The sequence below is a fragment of the Martes martes genome (genome assembly GCF_963455335.1).
Source record: "Martes martes genome assembly, chromosome: 5".
Classification (NCBI taxonomy): domain Eukaryota; kingdom Metazoa; phylum Chordata; class Mammalia; order Carnivora; family Mustelidae; genus Martes; species Martes martes.
In genome coordinates, this window is record NC_137892.1 from 57,783,884 (window position 1) to 57,806,984 (window position 23,101).

The following is a 23,101-nucleotide window of genomic DNA, read 5'->3' on the forward strand; positions in this document are numbered from 1 at the left end:
CATGCAGCTGTCCAGTTTTCTAGACATCATTTATTAAGAGACTGTCCTTTTCTCATTTTATATCTATAGCTCCCTTATCATAAATGAGTGTACCATATATGCATGGTTAATTGCTGGACTGTCTATTCTGTTTCATTAGCTCTATGTCTGTTTGATACTAATATCCCACTGCTTGATTACTATAACTTTGTACTATAGTTTGAAATCAAGAAATGTGATGTTTCCAGCTTCATTCTTCTTCTTCAAGATTGCTTTAGCTATTCAGGGTCTTTTGTGGTTCCACAGAATTACAGCATTTGGAGTACCTGTGTAGCTCTGCTACTACAGAACAGTGAAATTTGGTGAATGGTCTTTCCAGAGCATGGTGACTTCTACAGAATGAAATGAATGGTATCATCTTTGAGATTAAAAATGATAAATTTAAAGACATAGAATACTTACTAGTTTCTAGCAAAATTAGATGAATGGATTAGCAGTTATATGTTAAATAATAGTGATATTAGTATTTTGAAACTATGTATTATAAATCTGTATTATTGCAAGGAAGAAAGTAATATGAACTACCAGTTGTTTGAAAAGCCTGACTAAAATGAAAAGCGACAGAATCTTAAGACTAAAAACAGATGCATAATAACTAAGGAAAAACTAAATTTTATTTGGTATGCATTGTATAGGAAATGATCAGAAAAACTCACTGAGCAAATACTCTGTGACGGACAGGTACTAAGGATGTTGCTTTAAGTTTTCATAAAACAGAATTTGGCTGGGCACAGGGAGGAAAGCTGTATTTGCTAAAAATCGTAGAGCTGCTCGAGAGGTTGAATGAAAAAAATGGATCAGTTACCATAAATCTTGGATGATACATGAATCCCCTTTCGCTGCTCTGAGGACCTTGGAGCTCTTTGGCTTCTTCACTGGAAGTTCTGCCTCCAGAAGCTGGGGCAGCAGTGGAGGCTGGTTATGGAGCACGAGTCCCAGTGTTTCAGGTCTTGGCTATGTCTGGAGGTCTTAGCTGCTGCCACCAAAGTAGTGCTCATGTTGTGGCCATCTGAATGATCAAGGGCTGTAGTTGGACAGATTCTCCTAGGGCTGGAGACTAGCCTGGCTGCAGGTTCAGGGAGAGGAGGTGGGAATGGGGTGCTTATCCTGGAAAAGGGGATTCTCCTTGTTGACATGTACCTTGTCGTGTTGACATGTACCTACATGCCATGTTGACATGTACCTACATGATTCAGTAGGACAGGGCCTATGGTGCCAGTGCCTGGAGACATCGGGCTCCTGTGTACTTTGGGGTTGCTGGACATAATACACATGAGCTGGTATCTTGCTGCTTTAACCCTTCACAAAGTAAAAAAATAATAAAATAAAACTTTTTGTTGACAGATTTAAAAACATACTTAGAGAAAATGGTCTCTCTCAAAGACTTGAAATTTTCAATTGCCTTTTTAATGAAGAGACGTTTCTTTTATGGACCTTTTGTGTTTATCTTTTGAGAACACTCATGCCTTTGAATGACCTGGGTGAGTTTCTCTTTCATAGCCTTCTTATCCTCCTCACCAGCTTGATTTCAGACTCTGTCTCATGTGTTCTTAGCTCTGTTATTTTGGATAAATTACCTACCCTATTTCTCTTTTCTCAAGTACTTCATCTGAAAATGGGGATAACATCTCATAGAAATGTCAGGATGAGACAGGATCATAAATATATACTACTCAACTTTTTCATCCTTTTTCTCACATAAATAAACAGTTTTAAATTATGACTGTGTTCGACTAAAGAGGTCCAAATTTTAAAAACCTAAAACTTTCTGTGACAGGGACTCCAGTTTTCCTTCAGGAGTAAAAGTCTTACTGCACCAGTGTAAATGCAATAAAATGTGAACTGTCACATATTTTTTCACACTGACATCTTTTTAACTTTTCAAGAATTACCTATAAGCCTAAGGAAACTGCTGCTGACCTTTGCTTGTATCTTAAATTTGCAGGTAAAGGTTTGGAAGGTCAGTGGTCTTTTATTTTTCCATCTTTTTTATTCGGCCAGAGAACAATGTAGGGACCTAAAAGTGGTAAAATATCAGAGCAGATTAAAGTGTCTGATATTGCTCTGATGTGCTGATTTTTCACAAAGTCAATTTATGAAGCACTGTATTTAGTTGAAAGGGTGACTACATCCTCTCTTCAAAGCACTCACTGTCCTTCTGAACATCTTTTATTCTCTTAAACAGGAGTTGGCATAAGTATATCTTTTAGTAATATTTGAGTTTACTCTACTTTGTTTTAATCTTTCTGTTTTCATAACAATGCTGGGATTGAGATGGCTAGACAGTAACAATTTTTTTCTCCAAAAAGTATAAAAATAAGTAGACTGTCATCAACCAAATAAGTTATAATGAATATAGGAGAAGTTAATGTCCTATGTCAGTGGAAAGTTTTACATTATGGCTTCAGATAATGAAGATTAGCAAAGCACTTTTCCAAGATGTAGTTCTGATTAAAGAAGATGAGTAAAAATTAGTGTTTGAATCACACTGGAGTTTCGAGAACAGCCATCCCAAAACTCTAATAAAATTCAGTTTGCACAGTGGCTCAGGAACTTTTCTATAATCTCACCCCATGAAGTTTGATTGACTTCTTGTGGGTTTTCTCTGGCTGTGAAGATATGCCAACATAATTTCTGTAGTATAGAAGAAAAAAGAAGAATGGAATTTGGAAATATTTTTCTTTCATATAATTTAAAAGTAATCTGTTTCTTACTCTTCAATATGGCCTCTCTAATATTGGAGCTTGGCATGGACCAGAAGCACAGATAGGGAATGACAGAGAATAAATTGAGCTTTGCATTGGACGTGACTATGATTTGGATAAGGAAGAAATGAAGCATCCTGGAAGTACTTCAAGACTACAATGATGAGGACTTAAATGACAAGGCTAAAAATCTGACTTTTGATACCACGTCCCTCAAATCAAAATTTGCTTCATTGTCAGAACCTTCATTCTATAAGTTCATTTTTTTTTTTTTTTTAATTGAGCCTGTCTGTTTTCCTGGCATTGGTTTGGCCATTTTTTTCCCTGCAAAATAAGCATGTTGAAATTTGAAAAACATTTTCAAGCTCCTTAAATCTTTTATTCAGTACATCTTCCAATCCTTTAGTCACTTTCTTGTATGTGTTGTATATTCTTTGGTAGCTTCATTAGTTTCAAATTTGTCCTTTCATGTATCAACCTTATTTCCTAATTAAAGGGAATGTAAAAGAGGGGAAGGGAAAGGAAAGAGGGACATAGACCTGGTGGCTAAGGAGATGGGCAAAGAAATGGAAGATAAGTTCTCTCTTTTTTAGTTTTGTATCTTATTTGTAGTAAGTACTCAATTCAAATTCTATTTGGAGGGGAATGGCAGTGAATAATAGAACTGCCATCAAACCCAAGGAAGTAGAAAGAAAACCCAAGGAAGTAGAAAGAAAGAAAATGAAAAAAAGAAGGATAAGAGAAAATAAAAGTCAGATTGTCAAAGAAGGGAGGAGAGAGAGAGAAAAAGAAAGTAGACAGTAAATTTAGTAACAATATCCAACATTTGTTCTGATCATTTAATGATCAAAACAGTCCTGCAAGTGCTGCATCTTCAATTTTGTAGATCAAGATGCTGAGACTCAGAGGTTTAAATAACTATGGGGTGAAACCAGGATCTGCAAATACGACTGTCTGACTCCAGTGCGTTGGAATGCTGTCATTAATTTCAATATATTGGCTCTTCCTGGTCTGTTACCGTTTCTGGTTTTCTCAAGAATCTTTCCCTGGCGGCGCCTGGGTGGCTCAGTGGGTTAAAACCTCTGCCTTCGGCTCAGGTCATGATCCCAGGGTCCTGGGATCCAGCCCCGCATCAGGCTCTCTGCTCCGTGGAGAGCCTGCTTTCTCCTCTCTCTCTGCCTGCCTCTCTGCCTACTTGTGATCTCTGTCTGTCAAATAAATAAATAAAATCTTAAAAAAAAAAAAATCTTTCCCTGGGGGCGCCTGGGTGGCTCAGTGGGTTAAAGCCTCTGCCTTTGACTCAGGTCATGATCTCAGGGTCCTGGGATTGAGCCCGAAGTTGGGTTCTCTGCTCAGCGGGCAGTCTGCTTCCTCCTCTCTCTCTGCCTACCTCTCTGCCTACTAGTGATCTCTATCTGTCAAATAAATAAAATAAAAATCTTAAAAAAAAAAAAAGAATCTTTCACTGATTTTCGCAGTAAATACAATTCATGATAAATAAATTTTGGTCAGAGTAAAGAACCACATAGCTTCCAGAAGTAACTGCCAAGGCACAATAATGTTTGGTCGACCTTTTATGCAACCCTGGATATAAGTTTATGTAGAGTAAGAGCCTGGTTTTAAATTCTGAAGCTTTAAGTTTGATAAACATTAATACCTTTTCACACCTAAACATATGTCCATAATCCTAGGAAAGAGAATTACATTTTAATAATCTAATAGACCTGAAAATTAAATTATCTAAATATAAAGAGTTTATTATAAGTAACATTAAGACGATTTAAATGTGATGGGCCTTTTCTAGGCATTCAGAAAATGTACTTGATAAATCTTTAAACCACAGAATGAAATTAAACCATGCAATTGGAAACATGTATTTCTGAAGTCCGTAATAAATTCAGCTTTTGAGATTCACACAGCTGTCTCTATGTGTAGTAAGCAATGAAGAAGAGATTAGGCAAGAATTTAGATTTATCAATTAGGTGATAAGTGAATCTCTAAAGATTTCATGGAAGGAGTTTTGATAAGCATCCAAGATTTCTGGAAGTTATTAGAATTTTATCTCAAACCAAATAAATTTTTAGTCAAAAAATAAGTCACAGTGTCCTATGAGACTAAGCTCTTCTGTATAAATTGGGGTAAGTGTTACTGATAGTTGGGATGACAAATGTTTACTTGTATTGGTAATCATTCATTTGCTCATTAACTACTAAATGCCTATAATGTGACTGGCATAAGGCTCAGGCAATGAAGACAGAGATATTAATAAGATATGGCTACTTCCTCCAAGATAGCATAAATCTTATGAGAGATATGGCCATGTGAAAAACAATTACACTTCTGAGAAGTAAGTGCTAATAGAGGATATGAATAAGATCGAATTTAGAGGATGGAAATTTCTGCCAGGAGTTATCTTTGAGGAAAAACCATTATCCAGGAAATACTCTTCAGGAGAAATGGCATTTTAGCAGAATTTTGAGTATATTAATTAGATAAAATAAGTTTTATCCAAATTTCTAACTCAAGGGTCCTTGATTGCTTGGTGGCAATTATCAAAATACATTCTTAAAAGTCCTAACTCCTCTTCCCCCAAGTACTGCAACTTAGTATTCTGGGAAGTACTTTAAAAGCTGTTTCATTGTTTGCTTTTTTTTTTTTTTTTTTTTTTAAATGGGGAGATCTAATTCTTGCTTTACTTTCCATGAAAAAGCCATTGTTGTGTTTTTTTTTTTTTCCAAATGAGATTTCCTTTTGTAAATATTCAAAAGCCTTAAATGATGGGATTATTCATTCACTATAAATTGAACCTCTGAGATAAGAGGTACTCAAAAGCCCTCAGAAAGCCCACTAGGAATTTCTGACCCTAGGATTTGCAAGCAGTTTTTCACTTTCCCAAGAAAAAAAGCATGCTGACCTGCCCCTATCTATTCAGCCTTACTTAGCTTTCCAAATATCCCTACTTCATTCTTTCCACTAAAAACTCATCTTGACTCCCTCAACCTCCATGCCTCCCTGGTCCACACTGTATTTTTGTCTCTTGAAGCTTATTTCAGCTAAAAGACTGATGGAAATTTTTTCTGTAACGGCTCTCATAACTTTATGCAGTTTCTGCTTCATATAAATTCAGCCAGACTGTCTGAGCTTGTAGGCGTGATTCTGGAGCCTTGAACTTCTAGAGATTTCCCCCCCTCTCCTTTTATTGATGGTAGATGCATGCAAAACAGTCTTTAGCATAGCTACAATTGCATCCCAGATTTTATTCTTCTGTAGAATTATGTCTTTTAGCTTTATTTTTATTTCATTGTTATTGCTACAGGGACACTATAACAAAGACACATTGAAGAATTTGTTCAAGCTGCAAAGAATGAGTTAAAGAAGTTCACTTTTCAGCATATTAAATTGCCAGAAGAATAAACTGATTGACAATTGTGGAATTTCAGAATGTGGTTAAGCTCAGAATCATTATTTCTTTATTATATAAATAAAGAAACTGAAGTTCAAAGAGTCTCACTATCCAAATTTAATGTAACTATTTTTTATTTTAAACTTGGTAATTTTGTTTAAAGCATGATCTTTACACTTCCATTGAATATGTTTAATTTTGTAATCCAAATTTTTAATAGAGTTGGTATATTTTCCCCTGAAATTTTTTAAGGTTTTCGTTTATTGGCCAAAAACAAAAGCAGAAATCACCCCCCCAAAAAAAAAATTCCTGAAATACCTGATCTTAAAGACCAAATAGAATTTCTTTTTCCCTTTTTATAATAAATTGCTTGAGTCAGGTGCCGGGGTGGCTCAAACAGTTAAATGCCTGCCTTTGGCTCAGATCGTGATCCCGGGATCCTAGCATCTGGGATAGAGCCCCAGGCAGGCTCCCTGCTCAGCGGGAAGTCTGCTTCTCCTGCTCCCCTGGTTTGTGCTCTCTCTCTCTCTCTCCCCCTTTCTGTCAAATAAATAAATAAAATAAAACATAAGTGTGACTACTTTAAAAAATAAATTATGTGAGTGTTTTTAATCTAACTTACAGGTAGATAACTCATTAACAACAACCTCATAGAGAAAAATATATATAACCAAAATGGTAAAAGTTTGTAAATATCAATTATTTTATATTTGAGGTGTCTCCTCATTAGCTGATTATTGTTTACCCAGGAAGAGTAAAGACTATGTTCCTTTTACCTATCCCAAAAAGGCATTTAAAGTAGTTTGCTAGAAGACACGGAGAAAAAAGCGTGTATGAAGAGAGGAAAGCACAATTCCAGGGAAGAGGAAGGGAAAAATACAGTGAAGTCAGGATTAAGCAAGTTCACATAATGCATATCTTAACATGACTTACTGCTGTAGTAGAAAACAAGACCTCTGACCTTCCTTTTATCCACTTTCTGTAACATTTATCTGCTCACTAATAAAATCATAGCTGATTATAGTGCAATCAAGCAAACAGTATTCTTTGAGTGAGCCTTCTGCTATATTTATTTTTTTAATTTTAATTTTATTTTATTTAAATTCAATTAATTAACATATAACATATTATCAGTTTCAGAGGTAGAGGTCAGTAATTCATCAGTCTTATATAATACCCAATGCTCATTAAATCACATGCCCCCCTTAATGCTCTTTACCCAGTTGCTCCATCCCCCCATCCCCTCCCCTCCACACACACACACACACACACACACACACCCCATATCTTCTTTATCCATTCATCTGTCTTTGGTAATTTAGCTATTATGGACATTGCTGCTATAAACATTAGGGTGCAGGTGCCCCTTCAGTCACATTTTTATCCTTTGGGTAAATACCTAGTAGTTCAATTGCTGGGTCATAGGGTAGCTCTATTTTTAACTTCTTGAGTAACCTCCATACTGTTTTCCAGAGTGTTTGTACAAGCTTTCATTCCCACCAAAAGTGTAAGGGGGTTCCCCTTTCTCCACATCCTTGCCACCATCTGTTGTTTGCTGACTTGTTAATTTTAGCCATTCTGACTGGTGTGAGGTGGTATTGTGGTTATCAAGGTTTTGATTTGTATTTCTCTGATGCCAGAGAATGTTGGGCATTTTTTCATGTCAGTTGGCCATTTGTATGTCTTCTTTGGGGAAATGTCTGTTCATGCCTTTGGTCCATTTCTTGACTGGATTTTTAGGTCTTTCATCCGTTTTGAGTTTATCTTTGTGTGTGGTGTAAGAAAGTGATGCAGTTTCATTCTTTTGCATGTGTCTCTCCAATTTTCCCAACACAAGAATATCCATTGGATATTCTTTCCTGCTATGTCGAAGATTGGTTGACCATAGAGTTGAGGGTCCATTTCTGGCCTCTGTCTTCTGTTCCATTGATCTATGTGTCTGTTTTTGTGCCGGTACAATACTGTCTTGGTGATTACAGCTTTGTAATAAAGCCTGAAGTCTGGCATTGTGATGCCACCAGCTTTGGTTTTCTTTTTCAGCATTCTTCTGGCTATTAGGGGTCTTTTCTGTTTCCATACAAATTTTAGGATTATTTGTTCCAGATCTGTGAAAAATGTCAATGGTATTTTGAAAGGGGTTGCATTGAATGTATAGATCGCTCTAGGTAGCATAAACATTTTAACAATATTTATTTTTCCAATCCATGAGCATGGAAGTTTTTCCATTTCTTTGTGTCTTCCTCAATTTCTTTCATAAGTGTTCTGTAGTTTTCTGAGTACAGATCCTTTGCCTCTTTGGTCAAGTTTATTCCTAAGTATCTTATGATTTTTGGTGCAATTGTAAATGGGATCAACTCCCTAATTTCTCTTTCTTCTGTCTCATTGCTAATGTATAGAAATGCCACTGATTTCTATGCCTTGATTTTATATCCTGCCACATTGCTGAATACCTGTATGAGCTCTGGCAATTTTGGGGTGAGTCTTCTGGGTTTTCCACATAAAGTAATATGTTATCTGTGAAGAGTAAGAGTTTGACTTCTTTGCCAGTTTGAATGCATCTTATTTCTTTTTGTTTGCCAGAATCTTTAAGCAGACCCCCCACTGATTGTGGAGCCTGATGTGGGGCTCTGTCCTATGACTCATGAGATCATGACTTGAATCATGTTTCAGGGGAATTTCAAAGTAAGGTCACATACTGTATCATTTCCTCAGATATTTCAGTGTGCATCTCTAATGAAGGGGACAAAACCCTGTATACATACGTACATGTGTATGCATACTGCATGCCGATGTTAGAAGAAACACAATTCACAGGTCTATTCCTCTCTTTATTCTTATACCAAACCCATATTTACATTTCATCAAGTTGCCTTTTTACTATTGGTTTGTTCAAATCGAGAGCCAAAAAAAGTGTACTTATTTGGTTGTTACTGTTCATCTCTTGTATTGTAGAATATTCTCCCTCCCTCTCTTCAATGTCACTGGTTTATTAAAGAAACTTAATCGTTGCTTGTATAGATTTTCAGAGTATTTCACATTCTGGATGTGATATTTTTATGCCTTTGTGCTATTAATTTGTCACTGTGTGTCCTTTATGCTCTTATGCTTGTATGGTCTTGAAGCTTGATATTATTCAAGTTCACTTTTAAGGATAAGTATTTATAGGCAAATCCGTGTATTTTCTTTTATGTATCATGTCATGAGGTACATGTGTACAATTGTTCCACATATAGGGATGCAAATACTGATCATTGGATTCAGATGGTGACAGCCTTTTATCCATTATAGAGTTCTCATCAATTTTTACTTATTGGGCTTAGTTTTCACTAATCACTAATGCATATATTGATTATTCAGTAAGGATTAAAAATGGTGATTTTTCTAATTCTATCATTCACCCTTAATACTGGAAATTCTTCTATAAAGAACTTTTCCTTCATCAGCTAACTTATCATCTGGAAATAAAATAGTTCTAAGAAGGTAGATTAAATGCTTATTTGCCTAAAAACCCAAATGGGAGAGAGAAATATGTTGGTGACCTCATTTGGTTGCTGATTTAGTTGAAAGAGTCATATGGTGTGATATGCACCCTAGGAAAGAATTTAAAAATATGTATATGTGTATTTATATTTAAATGTGAGTGTGTGTATATAGATATGTATGACCTTGGGGAAAAAATTATGCCTGCATACACATTTTTCAACTAAAATATTGGTCTTCAAAATGTGAGTCATCCTTAGGAATCCATAAAGACTTAAACATCAAGCTTTTAAATTATAGGCCGATCATTGCTCTTGTCTTATTGCTCTGCCAGTGTAAGGAAATAGGGGAAACCTGTCTCCTTTTCTGTATATTTTATAGATTCTGGCCCTTGTTATTAACCATGCATGCTTTCTATACCTCAATTTCACATGCCCCCAAAATGGCTGGATAGGATAGATTTCAGAGTTTTTGTGCTGGATCACTAGTCCAAGATGATTGGATATATGGAACCAACCTGACAATTCATGTGCTAGAAATTACTTATAAATCATGAATACAATAACATGACTCAGTCAAAAAATGTCTTGTTGAGTGAATAAAAGCAGTCAGAGAAAAAAAGGGGGAGTGGGGATTAATACTCTGTATAAACTTCTAGAAAAAGCAAAGTAATACATGTAATGTATTTACATGTGATGTAAAGCAAACCAATATTTGCCTGGACATGAGGGAAGGGGTACAGGAGGGAGAGGTTACAGTGAAGTTTAAGGAAACTTGAGTTGGTGATGAATATGTTCATTATCCTGATCACTAATTAACTTCATGGTTTTCCAAGTTTATCCATATGTCAAAATTTATTATATGCTTTAAAAACATGGAATGTATTGCATGTCACTTACATCTTAATATAGTTGTTTTAAAAAGAGATTATAAAGGTAAAGACCAATCTGAAGACTAGATTGTTACTCCAGTGACATATAAAGAATTAAGTTTTATTGGGGTGACAGAAAAAAAGGTGAAGATTTGGAGTATAGGATGTTGCCTAAGGAAACCAGTCTAAGATTAGGACTTCTAAAATTCTTTCACTGGAATTAGAGTACTAACAACATTTACCTGCCTGGCCATTTATATTTTTCATTTTTGCAAAAGTAATTTTATTTTTTAAAAAAGTATTTAAAAGCTTTCTATATTATAATCAAGTCCAATATGAAAATAGTTTTCTACATTTCATATTATATGTTGGTTAATGACAAAGGAAGAGAACTGTAGAGCACAGAAAGTTGAAAAGCGATTTCAGTTAGAGGAAATGGGGATGGACAGAGAAAGGGGTATTTGAGAGAAAGCGAAATACAGAAAGGCAGAAAGAGAAAAATACAGGCATCAAAAAAGGGCTAGATGGGAAACTTTAGTAGCTTCGGTTCTTGCTATTCATACTCTTTATCTATTAAAAAGTCCTAATTCTTGAAACATCAACAAACTTTCTGGCAGTTTAGGTTTTTTTTTTTTTTTTTAAGTAAGAAAATAGATGCTTTCAATTATCCCTTTTTATTTACTTTCAGCAGAAGTTTAAAAGTTTTCATGCAAATGAGGGCTGACTTGGACTTCTAAAATATATCTAAGGAAGGCATATTTTAAATAGATACGCTCCTTTTGTGAGGTGGTAAATACAGACCAGTGTGTCAGCTTACAAGAACTGAAAGTCGTTATCTTGGCTGTTTTAGAAGACAATGATCAGCTCATTCACTCATCTTTTTATAAGAAAACTGATCCTTTACATACAGAATTTAAAGATATTGCTTGTGGGATGCCTGGGTGGCTCGGTGGGTTAAGACTCTGCCTTCTGCTCAGGTCATGATCCTGGGGTTGTGGGATCAAGTCCCTCACCAGGGAGCCTCCTTCTCCCTCTCTCTTTGCCTGCCGCTCCCCCTGGTTGTGCACACGCGCGCTCTCTCTCTTTCTCTCTCTGACAAATAAATAAAATCTTTTTTTTAAAAGATACTGCTTGTAATATTAAGATATAAAAATCTACTTGTTATATGTAAATTGAAAAGTTACCTAAAGTTAGTAACATCATAAGACATTACTTCCTAATGGTGAATGAGTTTCCACAAGCAGTAGTGTTGAGCAGGAATTTGCAAAATGATTCTGAGATTGAAGACTCTTTCTAGGCCTAGATACGCCTGACTTTTTAAAAGGAAATGATTGTGCAGAGATCTAAAATTATTTTCACTTATGTAAATCCTAAATTCAGCAGGTTGCATGACATTATAGAAAACTCTGGGGTATAATGGAAGTATTAAATTGAGAAGAAGCTAAAAAATAATGCTCATTGTGCAAAAAAATGGAATGCGTAGATGTGATCAGACACATAACAAAAGAACACATAAATCTTGATGTCCAAATGTGTATGAGGGTGAAACAAGATGGAGATGAGATATTAAGTGGTTAGCAGATCTGGAGAAGCACCAACAAGGAGAACTTGCAGTTGAATCTATGTTGGTATCAGACAAAAACACTCATATGAGGTTTCAGTTCTGTTCAGTTTTGTTGGATCTGATACAGACTCTGCAGATCGCAGTTCATGAGTCATTAGATGTAATAGTTGTGGGGGATCTTGGCATATTCCAGAAAAACAGAACCAGAAATTTAATAATATGGAGGTGGACAGGATGTGGAGTAAGAGCTGTTCTTATACAAATTAATTAACATTCTTTAGTGTGGGCTTATTTCAATAACAAAGCATTTTTTTAGGTAGTGCTTTGATGATGTTGCTGAACGATGAATATTTACTGATCATTTTTTAGAAAGATTCTTACACTATTATCTAAAATCCCTCTCGCGTGTTACAGTTGAGGAAAGTAGAACATAATGGGCATAAGTAACTGAATTAAAATAACCTAATTAGCAGGAAAATCAGTTTTAAAACTTTTTTGGTTGGGATTGGTGTTAATGCCATCAGATGAGGATGTGTCTGGCAGTAGTAGACAAATAAATGAAAAAACCCTGCATGCAGTAAGCTCTTTGTGTACGGTGCATTGATTCCAAAATGGTAGGAAAATTTAGGTGCCTTTACTCTCAGGATGTGGGATAGGGATTTGTTGGTAGAATCCTATTAATTCCCTTTCCCTTTTAGGATTTCTTGCAGGGGCTTTCTTTATACATATTGGACTTAGTAGCCAACTAGAAATATCCACCCTTAAATTCAAGGCCTTCAGTATGAGATGCTGGAGAAAAAGACTAATGCTACGTTCATCATGTTTTTTTCATATTCCATTTTTCTCTCTAAAAATCATATCCAAATTGAGAAGCCATATATTTTTAATCCAGATTAATGCAGACAAGATAACTCTAATTTTGCTTTCAGTTTCCAACAGAAGAAAACACCAGAGTGCCATGATTTAAATTTAATATCCAAAGCTAAGTTTTCTTAAAAACCTTTGTGATACAGAGTATTTAGCAAAAACATAAATGTAAGGGCTAAATTGTTGTGCCAATAAATCCCAACAAGTAGTTCTGTGGCTCTCTATCCTTATTTTTAGTTTCCCCAGACAATCATTCTTCCTAGAATTAGAGTATTCATCTAAAGTTTCTTCCACTTGATGTCAAGTTGCCTTGAGGACTGAAAAGATTATATTCTTAAAGAAGATTGCATTGAAATTGATTCATTTTAGCTTACATTCAATTTTGCCATTATTTGACCTGGACCTGAATGTATTTAACAAACACTGAGTAGACAAATTCTTATCTAAGGCTATCCTAATTAATTTGATGTTCCAGCAAAGTATTGCACAAATTGAAATTGCACTGAATATGTAAGATATTTGAATTTTGAGTTGGTTATTCTAATGCTGTTTACTGGCAAAAATGGTTAAAATATTATTCATCTCATCCCCCAAAGAAAAAGTCTGATGTCCTCAAAAGAATCCTTTTTCATTTATTAAATATCTTACCTGTACATAAAGCCAGTAATTTGATATATCAATTAAAAAAGAAAGAAATTACATGTTTTTTTTAAGTTATGGAATTATCCTTCTTTAAAAAAACCCAACAAAATATTTTATCTATGAATGAAAGCTCAGAAAGATCAGACAAAATTGGGGGTTAAGTGGGGAAAGCCTTTTCTCACTTTTTCCTTGGGGCTAAATTCTCCTTTTCATATAAATTGGAAAGGAAACTTATCTCTCCATGTGGCTTGAGCTTCTCACAGGATGGCAGTTGAATTCTAAGATGTGTCCCATCTTAGAACATCCCCAGAGAGAGCTTTCAAAGATGCCTGAGTATAAACTTACAATGTTCACTATCACCTCACCTCAGAAGTCCCAGACATCATTCCCATTTTATTCTATTGGTCAGGAAGATCAATTGCAGTCCAAGTTCAAAGATAGGTGAATTAATTTCTACTTCAAAGTGGGAAAAGAAACCAAGTATTTTTGGCCAACTTTAATCTTTCCTGCCAGGTTACACTTTCTAATTTTTAAACAATGTAGGGTAATCCCAACATTTGAGTCAAGTCAGTTTTCTTTTATAATATTGTCTGCCATACAACCTGTTCCAGAAATTTGGCTCCTTGATTTTTCCTACAGGAGCAATATGCTGAAATGTCTCTTCAAAACTTAAAATAGTGTCTTCAGTTCACCTCTTCTGCCAAATTCCTATTTAAATCTTAGGATACAGTTTACATCCCTGCTTTTCCATTAATCTTCCCCCAGTTTTAGTTTGGAGCACCCACATGCTCAATGTGTGTGTGTACTAGTGAGGGGAACCCATTTGAGATCGAGCCCTAGAGTAGGGCAACTAGGTAAGAAGCTTCAATCACTTCTTACAGGGCTGGCGTCAGCCTACTGTCTGCTTATTCACAATCCCTTCTCCTTACATTAATATTGTAACACATTAAGTGCCTCTGCATCTATCTTACTGTTAGGAACAACTTGACAACTTGATCCATTGCCGTAATGCTTGTGGGTCAATACACACTGTCACTTCGATCTTGCTGCCCACTGATGGAATCACTTCTATTTTGTGGCTTATAGTTATGAGTCTCCACTGAGCCTCTCCCCTCTGCTTTACTGTTAGGCTGATACTTGATAGCAATAGCACTGCCATCAGTGCCAGCTGCCAAAGGACAGTTTCTGCTGAGCACCCCAGTGATGCCGGTACCAACATCACTAGAGCATTTCTCGCTTCTTTAGTGAAGGCGGTGTCTTCCAGCAACTTCTGAGGAACACAGTGAAATAATGGGTTCTCAGGCCATATGCTAGTCCCTTCTAACATCCCCAAGTCCCAGAACCTCCTGACGTGGAAGGAAAAAGGATGAAAGCATGTAAGAAAGGAACGAGGGAAATACAGAGTAAATAAAATATAGAGTAATAAAAGCTATAACATGAACAAAAAACTATAACATGCAGGCACAATTTAACAGCAACCTTAGGTTGAACTATATGGTAAGGTCTCTTTGATGAAACGATATTTAATGTGAGACTGAATGAAATAAATGAGCCAATTATTTAAATTTAATAAAAGAAAGTTTTAAGAAGAAAATTTTAACTTGTAAATGAAGCTCAGAACTTTCTTAATTTTCAGATTTCCATTTCCTTCTGGATTTCTCCATAATGACCTCAAATCTCACCTATAAAAATCCGATTCAGTAACACTCCCTCCTCCCATAAACTTGCTTGCTGTATTAGTTTCCTAGGTATACCATAACAAATTACCACTAACTAGGTGGCTTATATTCTTTCACAGTTTGGGAAGCTAGAAGTCCAAAATCAAGCTGTCAGAGTTGGTTCCTTCTTAAGGCTCTGAGAGATAACACGTTCCATCCTCTTCCCTAGTTGCTGTCGTTTGTCGGCAATCCTTGGCATTTCTTGGCTCACAGCAGCAGCACCCCAGTCTCTGTCTCCATTTCCACATAACCTTATTTCTTGTGTGTGTGTATGTGTGTGTGTGTCCCTGTGTGTCTTGTCCTCTTCTTTAAAGACACCAGTTGCAGGATTCCGGGTCCACTCTAATGCGGTATGACCTCATTTTAACTTGATGATATCTGCAAAGACTATTTCCAAATCAGGTCACATTCACAGATCCCTGAGGTTAGGACTTGAACACAGTTCAACTCACACTTATCCTAGCCCATCACTGTCCACATTCGGTCACCATGTATTGTCCATTGAGCACTTTTAGTATTTCTTGAATGTACCCGATTCTATCCATGTCTTGTTATACTATTTTAAGTTAGACACTCATTACTTTTAAAGCCTTCCAAAAAGGCCTGCCAGAATGTCTTTCTGCCTCTAATAAAATCTTCTTGCACTGAATCTATTCTATTCTGAATCTAATCTAATCTTTCCAAATCCATTCTACAGCCAAACTATTTTAAAATCCAAAAAAGATTCAAACAAACTTGAATCATGTCAATCTCCTGCTAAAAAAACATTCAAGGCTTTTCTTTGCTATCAGTAAAAAATATAAATAAGCAAGAGCACATTAAACAAAAAAAAAGATAAAAAATAAGATTTTAAGTATGTTTTAGTGCAAAAATTAGATTCTGCCTTTGAGTTTAACAACACCTTCATTCAACATCACTTCTTACTACACCATGATTTGGTGATTTCTTTGCTTCCTGAATCTCATTTTTTTTTACTTGTTATATGTGACTAAAATAACTAAGATGAATTATAAGGTTGTTATGAAGAATAAGAGCTTAACACAGTTCCTGGCACAAAAGAAATGCCTTGTACACAGAATTCCTGTCCACCACCTCCCCCATTTGCCACCTGTACTTCTCCAACCTTATCTCGTGCCAATCTTGTCTTCCTCTTTGCCTAGTGTGCTCATTCGGCAGAATGTCTTGCATTTCCTACACTGTACCATTTACTCTCTTGCTTCTTGGCCTTTGCACTTGACTTAAAAATCTGTTTAACCCCCACCTCTAAAGGGTTACTTTCTTCACAAATCTTTAATCCTGTTGGACACAGGTATCAGCTCTGCCAGTAAGCTGAGCTTTACTTCTTTGTCTTAGAGCTTCTCTTTTGTGCACACTCCTGTCCCCACATTTACCAATGACAGTAGCAACTGTCATTTTCTCCATGCCTGCTTCAGTATGCCAACAGCTCTGAGAGTAGGAACCACATCATACCCTTCTATCACCAGCACATAACACAGTGGTCCATACTTCTGGAACAAGTGAAAAGGTGAAAGCATGTTTCTTCAAAGTAACTAGCCCTGGGATGAAGATAAATTTCTATTACTAGAATTGAGTTTCATGAGAGCACTGATGTCATCTATTGAGCTAACGCTGTGCCTTCCATTTTAAAATAGATATTGATATCTAGACTTGATTGTTAAGTGGGAACAAGAACTGTTTTGTTTAAACTAACAAATATTGAAAGGTATTTACCAGGAAATTTCACTCTGACTCTCAATAATAAGCAAGTATAATCCAAACCCAGAAAGAAAGATGCATAGCTGCAGTGAGGAATAAGTGTCTATTACTTGTCGTAAAGTAAAAGCACTGGTTTGGCTGCCAGGGGCTTGGACCCTGTCTCTCTGAGTAGCTATATCGTTATGAACCGATTGCTTTGTCTTCTCTAGGTCTCAGGTTCCTTGTCTAAGAAGTGAAGGTCCTGAATTATCATCTCTAAGGTCTCTACTAGGTCTAAATTCTTTAATTTTTAGATAAGCAAGTTTTATCTATATTGGAAAATCTCATGGCACTTTAATGTAGATTTTTTATTTACTTTTAAAAATGTTTTATTTATTTATTCAACAGAGAGAAAGAGAGAGCACAAGCAGTAGGCAGAAGGAGAGGGAGAAGCAGGCTTTCTGCCTAAGAGGGAGCCCGATGTGGGACTTGATCCCAGGACTCTGGGATCATGACCTGAGTTGAAAGTAGAGGCTTAACCATTGAGCCACCCAAGGGCCCCATTTCAAGTATATTTAAATGAAGAGAATTGACCTATATAGCCCTTACATTAAAAATAAATCCTGCCCTGACAGTTTACAATAGAAATACTTTAAATGCCCCAATTAGAGAAGAATGATTCATATGGAATGATGGAGTTTCATGTATCCCCATGTTGCCTGTTGAAAAAAACAGAGTACCAGGTCTATTCTCTATAGTTAAAAATTGAAGCTAAACATGCTAATAAAATATTATTATTATTATTATTATTATTATTATTATTATAAAATACTAATGTTTCAGCACTGGGAGAGATGTGCGGGTAGTTAGTTAAATCTTCACCTCTTACAGATAGACCAGTAGAAGCACAGAGGTTAGGCATGGCTATCTAAAGTTACTGGAATTATTTTAAGGCCCCAGTGTAGGAGAATCCAGTCTTAATTCTTTCGGGGGTACTCTTTCTACTAAACTAAGCTTTTCCTATCTTCAGAACCCTAATGATAATATGATTTACTTGAAAAATAGAATCAACTGGAAATAAACATCCACACGTACCTATAGCATCTATCCACTTGCCAGAATCTATGCCTGGATCGCCTCAGTTCTGCCTTCACACTTTTCCTATGGGTGGGCTCTCCCTGCTCTACTAAGGTCAACTCCTCCACTTGTGCATAAGATTTCATTCTCCTGGCTTATTCGAGGACATCATTTCAGTGTTTCTTCTCTCTTCAAAAGCGCCATCCATTTTTCAATACTGCAGAGACTCATTCCCATTAGCATACAAACATGCCGCTTTTTTTCTCATGTAAGAACAGTTTGTTTTGGCCCCACTTTTCCTGAGTTCTAATATTCTGATTTTATTTATAACAAAAGTTCTTACAAGAGTTGTCTCCATACTCTGCTTTGTCTTCAGTTTTTCTTTGTTCTTTTAAAAACTGGCTACAACCAAGCTCAGACTGTTGCTATGGGAAACATTATTTTCCACATCACCAAATCCAATGGTCAGTTCTCAGTTCTCATCTTACATGTTCTATCAATAGCATTTGACAGGGGTGCCTGGGTGGCTCACTGGGTTAAGCCTCTGCCTTTGGCTCAGGTCATGCTCTCAGGGTCCTGGAATGGAGCCCCACATCGAGCCCCACATCGAGCCCCACATCGAGCCCTGCATCAGGCTCTTAGCTCAGCAGGGAGCCTGCTTCCCCATCTCTCTGCCTGCTGCTCTGCCTACTTGTGATCTCTCTCTCTCTCTCTCTGTCAAATAAATAAAAAAAATCTTTAAAAAATAGCATTTGACAGAGTATAACATCTCCTCTTCTTTAAAATACCTGTTTCACTTGCACCCATGACAACATATCCTCAGTGGTTTTCTCCCTGCCTGTTCAGCCACTATTTCCCAGAATCCTTCACTATCTTCTGTTCACATTTCCAAACTCTGATTATGGTGTCCCAGGGCTTGGAGATGGAGGGGGCGTTGTGACAAGGAATGAGAGCTGCCTCTAAGAGTCCCGAGAAGCTGTTGGCTGAGAGACAGCAAAGAAATGTAGACTTTAATCCTACAGTAGGAAAGAACTAAATTCTGCCAATGATCTTAATACACTTGCAATCAGATTCTTCCTCTGAGTCACCTGAGAATGCAACCAAGTTGATGCCATGCGATGGTTAATTTTACTTGTCAACTTGTCTGAGCTAAGATATGTCCGATAGCTGGTAAAACATTTCTGGGTGTGTCTGTGAGGGTGTTTCTGGGTGAGATTAGCGTTTGAACTGGTGTATTTGTAAAGTTGGTGAATTGAGTAAAGCAGATGACCCTTCCCAACATGGGTGAGTGTTCATCCAATCCATTAGGGGACCCCAAGAGAACAAAAGGGGAAGGAAGAGCAAATTCACTCCTTTTGTTTGAGCTAGTTTATCAGTCTTCTCCTGTCCTTGGAAATCAGTGCTCCTGGTTCTTAGGCCTTCAATATAGGCAAGACTTACAACCATTTTCTCCCTTGGTTCTCGGGCCTTTGGACCTGGACTATACCACCAGCTTTCCTGGTTTTTCTAGCTTCCAGGAGGCAGATTGTGGGGCTGACTCCTGGCCTTCATTTTCATGTAAACTAATTCCTATAATAAATCTTGTCTCTGTGTGTGTGTATGTGTCTGATAGAATATAGCTATATCTATCTATCTATCCTATTGTCTTTGTTTCTCTGGAAAACCCCATTATATACACCTTAACTTTTGCCTGTGAGACCATAAGCAGAAAACCCAGGCACACCACGCTGAAATTTCTGACCTAGAGAACTGTGAGCTAGATGGATGTTATTTTAAGCCACCATGTTTGTGGTAATTTGTTAAATAGCCATAGAAAACTAAATACAACACATAAAAAATATATGTTGAATTAATAATATTTTAGCACTATAATCTTTTCAAAATAATTGGTATTTTTATTGTGTCATGAATGCTTTTATATTAAATAAAATATTCAATTTCTCAATTTCCTGAAGTATGTTTTTTGTTTCTTATCAAATGTATCGTGTTATTTTTCAGTTTCATAGCATTAAAAGATAGTTATTTGATAATTTAGAAATCTGTTCAGTACAATACACCTTACTTCTTTAAATTATACTTACATTTCATTACAATTTTTGTTAGTTAATGATGTGTTTGAATCTTGAAATTTGATGTATAAAGACAGGTTTAGATTTTAGACATTTTCTCAATCTTAGGTCAAATGTATTTTTTTTTCACACCACTGGATACTAATGACAGCTGCTCCATTTATAGTTTGGGTGATCACAATTTGAAAATGATTGAGCACGGCAAATTAGAGCGCGTATGCATAATAGGTTTTCACCTAGCACCTACTTTCCAAATTCCCATCTATTCTGCACAGTCTAACAGGCAAGTGTTACATTTTAATCGCACATTCTGACATAAGCTTTTCCTTTTTCTGTTGAAAAATAAATTAGGTCTTCTTCCCATCTGCATATCCTATCATAAGGACTTAGTGATATCTTAGTGTTTTTATGTTTATTTGATATGAAAACCATCATTCTTTGATAATTTTTTTAGTTTCAACAAATCTACAAGTCACTTTTGGCTTATTACTCAGTTTTAGAAATGTTGCATGTTAATAGCTAAATATAAATATCAATTATACAACCAACTTAAATGTTCAATATCATGTGAAAGAGCCAAGATAAAATATGATAGGATGAAAATTTTTTTCATCATTTTCTAGAGAATTAAAAATGTATTCTCATTGATTCAGTTGTTCTTCTGGTTGTCAGCTCTTTGTATAAAAAATATAACAACACTTATTTGAAAGAGAAAAAGATTCATGCTAGAGATGCCATGCTGACACACAGGCAGTGAGGATTATATTTCTTAAACAGATATTACTCTTTTATTCAGTTAATATTTCAGATAAGCTGTTGTTCAAGGTTCTTATTTCTCTTGGCTAACTGCTTATGGAACAATGTAAATGTTTTTCTCTGGATAACAATTACTACCCAGTGGTAAAAGAAATAAGAAAAAAGAAACAAATAATCCAGTCAGGAAATGGCAGAAGACATGAACAAATATTTCTCCAAAGAAGACATACAAATGGTCAACAAACACATGAAAAATGTTGAACATCATTTGGCATCAGGGAAATACAAATCAAAACCACAATTAGATACCAGCTCACACCAGTCAGAATGGCTAAAATTAACAAGTCAGGAAACAACAAATTGTTGTGAGGATGTGGAGAAATGGGAACCCTCTTACTATGCTGGTGGGAATGCAAGCTCGTGCAGACACTCTGGAAAACAGTATAGAGGTTCCTCAAGAAGTTAAAAATAGAGCTACACTATGACCCAGCATTTGCCCTACTGGGTATTTACCCAAAGTATACAGATGTAGTGATCTGAAGGGGCACCTGCACCCCAGTGTTTATAGCTTCATTAATGTCCACAATAGCCAAAAGTATGGAAAGAACCGAGATGTCCATTGCCAGATGAATGAATAAAAGAAGATGTGATAGATAGATAGATAGATATAGATGTGATATATATAAATATACTCATAATGGAATATTACTAAGTCATCAGAAGGAATGAATACTTACCATTTACATCGACATGGATGGAACTACAGGGTATTTTGCTGAACAAAATAACTCAATCAGAGAAAGACAATTATCATACAGTTTCACTTCATACGTGAAATATAAGAAACACCACAGAGGATTGTAGGGGAAGGGAGGGAAAATTGAATGGGAAGTTGTCAGAGAGGGAGACAAACCATGAGAGACTCTTAACTATAGAAAAAAAAAAAAAAAAACTGAGGGTTGCTGGAGGGGAGGTGGGTGGAGGAATGGGGTAATTGGGTGATGGGCATTAAAGAGGGCACATGATGTGATGAGCACTGGGTGTTGGATGCATCTGATGAACTACTGAACTCTACATCGGAGACTAATGATGTACCATATGTTGGCTAATTGAATTTAAGTAAAAAATATATTAATAAAAAGAAAGAAAGAAAGAAAAAGATTCTCTAACCCTCCTCTTCCCCCTGCTCATTGTCTCTCTGTCTCAAATAAATAAATAAATCTTTTAAAAAAATAAAAAATTAGTTTCCCTGAAACAAACAAGCCCTTAAAGGTGAACAAAATGGTAATAAAAATTGAAGTCGAGTAGTAGGAATATATGTCTGTATTATATTCTCACTTATTTTGTGTATGTTTGAAATTTTCTATAATCACAAGTAACAACAAAAGACTGTATCCTTTGTCACTATGTTTCATTTATCCCCTGGACTGAGCTGGGTGCTCAGTGAACTATCTTGACTCTGTGAGGAATCAAGCATTCCTTTTCTTTTGCCTGTCTTTATCCAGTTAGGCTGTATGGTCTCATGACTACATAAGCTCTTCCTCTGATGTTCATTTCTAATAAGTTCATTAACGTCCTTTATTTTCTTTCTCAGCCATAGATTCTACCATATATGTAATCTACCATTTTTTTATGTCTCCAAATCTATCTTTTGTTAGTTGAACAAAAGCAACACCTCCAACTCATAAACAAATAACAATTAACTTTCATAATTAGTTTTTGATTTGTGTTTCATGTATTAAGACTTTAATGAAATATGTGCGGGTTGATTTATTATTGATGATTTTTGTATTAAAGATCAGAATGAGTATATTAATGAAATAATAATAAAATAATTAAATGTCACAGTGTATATAGAACACAACCACAGAACACAATAGACATCCTACTTTAAGTGAACGTATAAGTCAAAGACCAGATTCTAGTTTTTGAAGTTGTAAGAAGAAATTGCTGGAAGTATCTGGGGACATTCAAATCAGACAACAGAAATGTAGGACTGCCATTAACTAAATAAAACATAATGTATTAATTGTACATGCATTCTTGTAGTCCTCTGTGCCCACCTACTTAAGTTTTCTATTTTAGTTTTCATAAGCAAACGTATTTAAAGATCCCTTGAAATTTTATTTCAAGTTGGGTTGAGGAATGGTTTTATAACTGAGGTATTTATTATTGTGTTTTAAGGACACTCATTTTCATCCAGAACAGTTTCACC